The sequence below is a fragment of the Hemitrygon akajei genome, chromosome 28 (genome assembly GCF_048418815.1).
Source record: "Hemitrygon akajei chromosome 28, sHemAka1.3, whole genome shotgun sequence".
In the NCBI taxonomy this organism is placed as follows: Eukaryota; Metazoa; Chordata; class Chondrichthyes; order Myliobatiformes; family Dasyatidae; genus Hemitrygon; species Hemitrygon akajei.
In genome coordinates, this window is record NC_133151.1 from 36,591,607 (window position 1) to 36,600,116 (window position 8,510).

The following is an 8,510-nucleotide window of genomic DNA, read 5'->3' on the forward strand; positions in this document are numbered from 1 at the left end:
GGCTTACATCAAACTTACGAGATCAGTCTGATTGCAAAAAAAGTTCTATTTTACTTTCAGACCATAGAACCTTCTTCCAGCTGGCTTCAGAGTCCCTCTTGTCCTCTGACAAACTCCAGGTGAGATTTCATGAGAGCTTTTTTCAACAGTGGCTTTCTCTTTGCCACTCCCTGATAAACCTGTGACAGGTGAAACACCTGGGCAACTATCATTGTATGCAAAATCTCTCCCATTTTAGCCATGGAAGCTTGAGTTATCAAAGGTTGAGTTATCTAGAGTTATCAAAGGTGTTTTGGTAGCCTCTCTCTCTAGTTCTCTTCTTGCACAGCTGCTCAATTTTTGAACACTGTCTGCTCGAGGTAGATTTACAGCTGTGCCATATTCTTTCCACTTCTGGATGATAGAGATCTAGAAGATTATAAGGCTACTAGGAAGGTGCTTAAGGAGGAAATTAGGAGAGCCAGAAGGCCTTGGCGGGCAGGATTAAGCAAAACCCCAAGGCATTCTACAAGTATGTGAAGAGCAAGAGGATAAGACATGACAGAATAGGACTTATCAAGCGTGACAGTGGGAAAGCGTGTATGCAACAGGAGGAAATAGCAGAGGTACCTAATGAATACTTTACTTCAGTGTTCACTATGGAAAAGGATCTTAGTGATTGTCGTGATGACTTGCAGCAGACTGAAAAGCTTGGGCATATAGATATTAAGAAAGAGGATGTGCTGGAACTTTTGGAAAGTTGGATAAGTCACTGGGACCGGACGAAATGTACCCCAGGCTACATGGGGTAGGCAAGGGGTGGAGATTGCCGAGCCTCTGGCGATGCTCTTTGCATCATCAATGGGGACGGGAGAGGTTCTGGAGGATTGTGGATGTTGTTCCTTTATTCAAGAACGGGAGTAGAGATAGCCCAGGAAATTACAGACCAGTGAGTCTTACCTCAGTGGTTGGTAAGATGATGGAGAAGATCCTGAGAGGCAGGATTTATGAACATTTGGAGAGCTATAATATGATTAGGAGTAGTCAGCATGGCTTTGTAAAGGGCAGGATGTGCCTTACAAGCCTGATTGGATTTTTTGAGGATGTGACTAAACACATTCATGAAGGATGAGCAGTAGATATAGTGCATATGGATTTCAGCAAGGCATTTGATAAGGTACCCCATGCAAGGCACTTGATAAGGTACCCCATGCAAGGCTTACTGAGAAAGTAAGGAAGCATGGGATCCAAGGGGACATTGCTTTGTGGATCCAGAACTGGCCTGCCCACAGAAGGAAAAGAATGGTTGTAGACGGGTCATACTCTGCATGGAGGTCGGTCACCAGTTCTGGGACCCTTCGTGATCTTTATAAATGACCTGGATGAGGAAGTGGAAGGATGGGTTAGTAAGTTTGCTGATGACACAAAGGTTGGAGGAGTAGTGGATAGTGTGGACGGCTGTCAGAGGTTACAGCGGAACATTGATAGGATGCAAAACTGGGCTGAGAAGAGGCAGATGGAGTTCAACCCAGTTAAGTCCGAAGTGGTTCATTTTGATAGGTCAAATATGATGGCAGGATATAGTATTAATGGTAAGACTCTTTGCAGTGTGAAGGATCAGAGTGATCTTGGGGTCTGAGTCCATAGACGCTCAAAACAGCTGCGCAGGTTGACTCAGTGGTTGAAAAGGCATAGGGTGTATTGGCCTTCATCAATCGTGGAATTGAATTTAGGAGCCGAGAGGTAATGTTGCAGCTATACACAACCCTGGTCAGAACCCACTTGGAGTACTGTGCTCAGTTTTGGTCACCTCTCTACAGGAAGGATGTGGAAGCCATAGAAAGGGTGCAGAGGAGATTTACAAAGACGTTGCCTGGATTGGGTAGCATACTTTATGAGAATAGGTTGAATGAACTCAGCCTATTCTCTTTGGAGCAAAGGAGGATGAGAGGTGAACTGATAGAGGTGTACAAGATGATGAGAGGCATTGATAGTGTGGATAGTCAGAGGCTTTTTCCCAGGGCTGAAATGGCTGCCACAAGCGGACACAGGTTGAAGGTACTGGGGAGTAGGTACAGAGATGTCAGAGGTAAGTTTTTTTACTCAGAGAGTGGTGAGTGCATGGAATGGACTGCCGGCAACAGTGGTAGAAGCAGATACGATAGGGTCTTTTAAGAGGCTTTTCGATAGGTCCATGGAGCTTCGAAAAATAGAGGGCTATAGGTGAGCCTGGTAATTTTTAAGATAGGGACATGTTCGGCACAACTTTGTGGGCCGAAGGGCCTGTATGGTGCTGTAGGTTTTCTATGTTTCTATGACTAAACTGGACTCCAAGGGTATTCAGTGACTTGGAAATTTTCTTGTATCAGTCTCCTGACTTGTGCTTTTCAATAAGCGTTTTGCAGAGCTTCTTGGAGTGTTCTTTTGTCTTCATGGTGTAGTCTTTGCCAGGATACTGACTACCAACAGTCGTGTATTTTTACTACAATCAATTGAAACACCTTGACTGCACATGGTGATCTCCATTTAACTGATAATGTAACTCCTAAAACCAATTGGCTGCACCAGTGATGATTTGGTGTGTTATATTAAAGGAGGTGAATACTTATACAGACAATTATTTTGTGACTTCTATCTGTAATTAATTTAGAGCACTTTGTAGAGATCTGTTTTCACTTTGACACAAGAGTCTTTTTCTGCTGATCAGTTAAAAAAAGCCAAATGTAATCCACTGTGATTCAATATCGTAAAACAATAAAACATGGGGCATGAATACTTTTCATAGGCACTATACACGTAGGGACAGTGATGGTGAAAGCGAAGGGAAAGAAGACACAGTGAGGAGTGGTCTCAAGATCCTCAGGTGTTCCTCCCGATGGGATAAAGCACAAAAGGGGAAATATCAAAGAGAGATGAGAATGGAGCTGTGATTGTCATGAGAGATTTAATCAGAAGCAGACTGGTTTAGTGGGAACCTGGAACACAGAACTTCAGGATGGACTTACCTAAAACACTCAGAACCCAGGACAATGGATTTCTGTTGGACAAAGGTATTAATGGTCAAATAGTGAACCAACCCCCTCAAAAAGCTACCAAAATGCTCCCACTCCCTGTGCACCAGTAACAGGACTTTTATATGGGAATTTGGTGAGGAGCTCTGGGTAATATTAGGAGCTGGCTAACAGCTTGGTCAAAGTGGGAGGGTGCAGATATCTTCTCAGAGGATAAGGGGTTCAGTGGAACAAGCCCACAGCTGAGAATGAAGGTAACAAACCCCACTGCAGTGGAGGACTGCTGTTCCCAGGGTTGTCCAGGATAGAAACAGACCCTCTGGCCCATCACATTTATGCTCCTCATCACGCACAGCTATACTAATCGCACTTTCCTGCATTAATTTCATATCCCTCCAAGCCTTGCTCACTGAAGTACCTGTGCATGTGTCTCTAATATTGTTACACAGTTCCCTGTATGTGGCATCACAGGTAGACAGGGTTGTGTGTTCTACTTGCCTTATCAGCCAAAGAACTGCCTCTCATTAGACAAAGGAGATCCAGTGGATGTAGTGTACCTCGATTTTCAGAAGGCATTTGATAAGGTCCCACATAGGAGATTGGTGGGTAAAATCAGAGCTCATGGCATTGGGGGGGGGGGGGGGGGGGAAGACATTCACATGGATAGACAACTGGTTGGCAGATAGAAAGCAAAGGGTAACGGTGAATGGGTGTTTCTCGGAATGTCAGGTGGTGACTGGTGGGGTGCCACAGGGCTCGGTATTGGGACCACAGCTGTTTACGATTTACGTCAACGATTTAGATGAAGGCATTGAGAATAACATCAGCAAATTTGGTGGCAGTGGCAGTGTGACATGTGATGAGGATGTTCGGAGAATTCAGGGTGACTTGGATAGGCTGGGTGAGTGGGCAGATACTTGGCAGATGACGTTTAATGTGAATAAGTGTGAGGTTATCCCCTTTGGGAGTAAGAACAGGAAGGCAGATTATTATCTGAACAGTGTAGAGTTAGGTAAGGGAGTAATACAAAGAGATCTAGGAGTCCTTGTTCATCAGTCACCGAAGGTGAATGAGCAAGTGCAGCAGGCAGTGAAGAAGGCTAATGGAATGTTGGCCTTTATAACAAAGGGAATTGAGTACAAGAGCAAGGAAATCCTCTTGCATTTGTACAGAGCCCTGGTGAGACCACACCTGGAGTATTGTGTACAGATTTGGTCTCCAGGGTTAAGGAAGGACATCCTGGCTGTGGAGGAAGTGCAGCGTAGATTCACGAGGTTAATTCCTGGGACGTCCGGACTGTCTTACGCAGAGAGGTTAGAGAGACTGGGCTTGTACATGCTGGAATTAAGGAGATTGAGAGGGGATCTGATTGAAACATATAAGATTATTAAGGGATTGGATAAGATAGAGGCAGGAAATATGTTCCAGATGCTGGGAGAGTCCAGTACCAGAGGGCATGGTTTGAGAATAAGGGGTAGGTCATTTAGGACAGAGTTAAGGAAAAACTTCTTCTCCCAGAGAGTTGTGGGGGTCTTGAATGCACTGCCTCGGAAGGCAGTGGAGGCCAATTCTCTGGATGCTTTCAAGAAGGAGCTAGATAGGTATCTTATGGATAGGGGAATCAAGTGATATGGGGACAAGGCAGGAACCGGGTATTGATAGTAGATGATCAGCCATGATCTCAAAATGGCGGTGCAGGCTCGAAGGGCCGAATGGTCTACTTCTGCACCTATTGTCTATTAGAATTGTACAGAACTGTAAAAGACACATTTAAAGGGGATCTGAGGGGTAAATATTTCACACAGAGAATAGCTGGCATCCGGAATTAACCTCCCAAAACAGAGTCAGTGATTTATACAGAACTGAAACCGTCCCTTCGGTAAAACTCATCCACGCCGACCAAGTTGTCGACCTGAACTCGTCCCATCCGCCTGCATTAGGCCCGTGTCCCTCTCAACCTTTCCTATCCATGTAACTGTGCAAATATGGTTGAAATATTGTACCTGAGGCAGAGAGCCGGTGCGGTGAGGCGCTGACAGACACTCACTGTTCCGTGAGCAGGAAGAGGAGAGGCCGATTCCCACAGTGGAGCCGAAACCCCAACAAGATCGACTCCACTTTACTACAACCCCGTGACCGCCATTCCGGACCGTTCCCCTGGAAACGACGTCGGTAAAAAACACTGTGACGTCAGCGCGTCACGGGGAGCAATATCGTGTGACACGTGACGTGAGTCAGCAGCCCGGGGGCGGGGCAGAGGAAGCTGTCAATCAGTGGAGCCGCTGAAAAACTAGTGGGAATTGTAAACAGAGTGGGAATAGTGGGGGATTTCGGTGAATGGTGACCCCTCTCCCTCCCTTGGGACTTCAGTGTGTTATAGACAGTAATATTCATATTTTCATTTGACTCCGGTCTTATAAATACTTAATGTTTGTATTTTGTATATTTTTGTTTCGATGATCTTTTATAATTTTGGGTAAAAAACATTGGAACAAGATCACTGAACATTTCATGAAAAGAGAAAGTTACGGAAAAATATTGCAAAGCCAAAAATTTAATCCAAAGTAAGTTGTTATCACAATACGCATATGTCACCATATAGTCCAAAGTACAAAGTAAAATTTATTCTCACAATACAGACGTGTCACCAGATACAACGCTGAGAGTCTTTTTCTGCGGGTATTGTTAGCAAAACTATAGAACAGTAACTGTGAACTGTAAATATGAGGAACTATAAACTGTTATCAAACTGTGCAAATGCAGAAAAATAAATAGCAATAAATATCGAACATGAATTAATGATATAACACAATCCTGAAATGAATGTAACTATCCACTTTTGTTCAAGCCCCTGATGGTTGAGGGGTAGTAACTGTTCTTGAACCTGGTGCTGCGAGTCCTGAGGTATCTGTACCTTCTGCCTGATGGTAGCAGTGAGAAAAGAGCATTGTCTGGGTGGTGAGGATCTATGATGATTTATGTTGCTTTCCTACAGCAATATTTCATGTGGAAGGGCTCAGTGGTAATGAATGTTTTAACTGTGATATACCTGGGCTGGATCCACTACCCTTCGTGGTATTTTCCACTCAAAGGCCTATGTTCCATATGTTCCACTATGTTCCACTATGTTCCTATACCAGGCTGTATTACAGCCAGTCAGCACACTTTCCACCACACATTTATAGAAGCTTGCCAAGGTTTTCAATGACATGCTGAACCTCCGCAGAGTCCTGAGCAAGTACAGGTGCTGTTGTGCTTTCATTGTATAAGGTCCAGGACAGGTCAGGAATTTAAAGTTACTTACTCTCTCCAACTCAGTTCGTCCTTTGAGTACTGGCTCCGGTATCTCCAGTTTCCTCTCCTAAAGTCCACAATCAGTCCCTTGGTTTACTGTCATTGAGTAAGTGGTTGTTGTTATTATGTCAATCAGCCAGATTTTCGATCTCCCTCCTGTATGATAATTCATAACTCCCTTTGATACAGCCCACAACAGTAGTGTAATCAGTAAACTTGTATATGGTAACACAGACAAAATGCTGGTGGAACGCAGCAGGCCAGGCAACATCTATAGGAAGAAGTACAGACGACGTTTCGGGCCGAGACCCTTCGTCAAGACTGACTGAAAGAAGAGATAGTAGGAGATTTGAAAGTGGGAGGGAGAGGGGGAGAACTGAAATGATAGGAGAAGACCGGAGAGGGAGGGATGAAGCTAAGAGCTGGAAAGTTGATTGGCAAAAGGGATACACAGCTGGAGAAGGGAAAGGATCATGGGATGGGAGGCTGAGGGAAAGAAAGGGGTAGGGGAGCACCAGAGGGAGCTGGACAGCAGGCAAGGAGTGATTGTGAAAGGGACAGAGGGGGAAAAAAAAGGAAAAAGAGGGAAAAGGGCGAAAATAAATAATAAATAAATAAATAAGTCGATGGATGGATGAATGAATAAGCAAACAATAAATAAATAAATAGATAGGTGATGGGGTAAGAAGGTGAGGAGGGGCATTAACGGAAGTTAGAGAAATCAGTCTTCATGCCATCAGGTTGGAGGTTACCCAGACAGAATATAAGGTGTTGTTCCTCCAACCTGAATGTGGCTTCATCTCGACAGTAGAGGAGGCCATAGATTGACATATCAGAATGGGAATGGGACGTGGAATTAAAATGTGTGGCCACTGGGAGATCCCGCATGTTTGCAAACTTGTATATGGTGTTGGAGCTGTACTTAGCCACACAGTCATAGGTCGAAAGTGAGTGGAGCTGGGGGCTAAGCTCACATCCCTGTGGTGCTCCTGTACTGACAGATATTGTGGAGGAGATGTTTCTGCCAATCCGAACTGACTGCGGTTTGCAACTGAGGAAATCCAGGAACCAATCGCACAAGTGGGTATTGAAGCCCATGTCTTGCAGTGTGCTGATTAGTTTTGAGGGGATGACAGTGTTCAATGCTGAGCTGTAGTCAATAAAGGGCATCCAGATGTTTGCATCTTTGGTGTCCAGATGTTCCAGAGTTGTGTGAGGAGCCAACGAGACACATCTGCTGTTGCTTCAGTAAGTGAATTGGAGAGGATGCAAGTCACCATTCAGAGAAGAGCTGATATGCTTCAACACCTGCCTCTCAAAACATATGTGGTTTCAGCGTTTTCAGTTTTATGTAGTCCGTCACCCTCTGGTGCAAACCATTCATGTAGACCGAGAAAAGCCGGGTCACAGCATCAATTGTTAGTCACCATCTTGCAACGCTGGAGTGGACCATTTATAGAAGCCTTTTCTGGATAGTCTCTGTGGCGCAATCGGTGAGCGCGTTCGGCTGTTAACCGAAAGGTTGGTGGTTCGAGCCCACCCAGGGACGCTGGTGGTCCAGCAGCTTTTGCCGTGCGTTGTATTGCCCGCTGGGAAACGCTGCGCTGTCCGGAGATCGGTGTCCCTGCTACTGCCTCACCACGTTCAGTGGCATTTAAAATGTTTGTTGTCGCGTACCGAGATACAGAAAGCTTCGCTTTCACGCTGTTCCGAGAGATCAGATCATTCCACAGTGTATTGAGAGAGAACAATGTTCTCCTCCCAAGCTTTTTTTAATTTTATCTAAAAAGATTGTCTAGAATCAATCAGCAAGTTATAGATACCAGTATTAGATAGATAGATAGATAGATAGATAGATAGATAGATAGATAGATAGATAGATAGATAGATAGATAGATAGATACTTTATTCATCCCCATGGGGAAATTCAACTTTTTTTGATGTTAAACTCTCCAGTACTTTGCTCACGACAGAGCCCGCCTTCCTTACCAGCTTATTAAGACGTGAGGCGTCCCTCTTCTTAATGCTTCCTCCCCAACACGCCACCACAAAGAAGAGGGCGCTCTCCACAACTGACCTATAGAACATCTTCAGCATCTCACTACAGACATTGAATGACGCCAACCTTCTAAGGAAGTACAGTCGACTCTGTGCCTTCCTGCACAAGGCATCTGTGTTGGCAGTCCAGTCTAGCTTCTCGTCTAACTGTACTCCCAGATACTTGTA

The 8,510-nt window shown here is 44.8% G+C and overlaps 1 non-coding gene across 1 annotated transcript; it reads left to right on the plus strand.

Moving 5' to 3' along the window:
- The first annotated feature begins 7,759 nt into the window (after positions 1–7,759).
- On the plus strand, positions 7,760–7,833 carry trnan-guu (transfer RNA asparagine (anticodon GUU)). The gene has a single exon. It is a non-coding gene; the product is annotated as a tRNA-Asn (tRNA).
- The last annotated feature ends 677 nt before the right edge of the window (positions 7,834–8,510 follow it).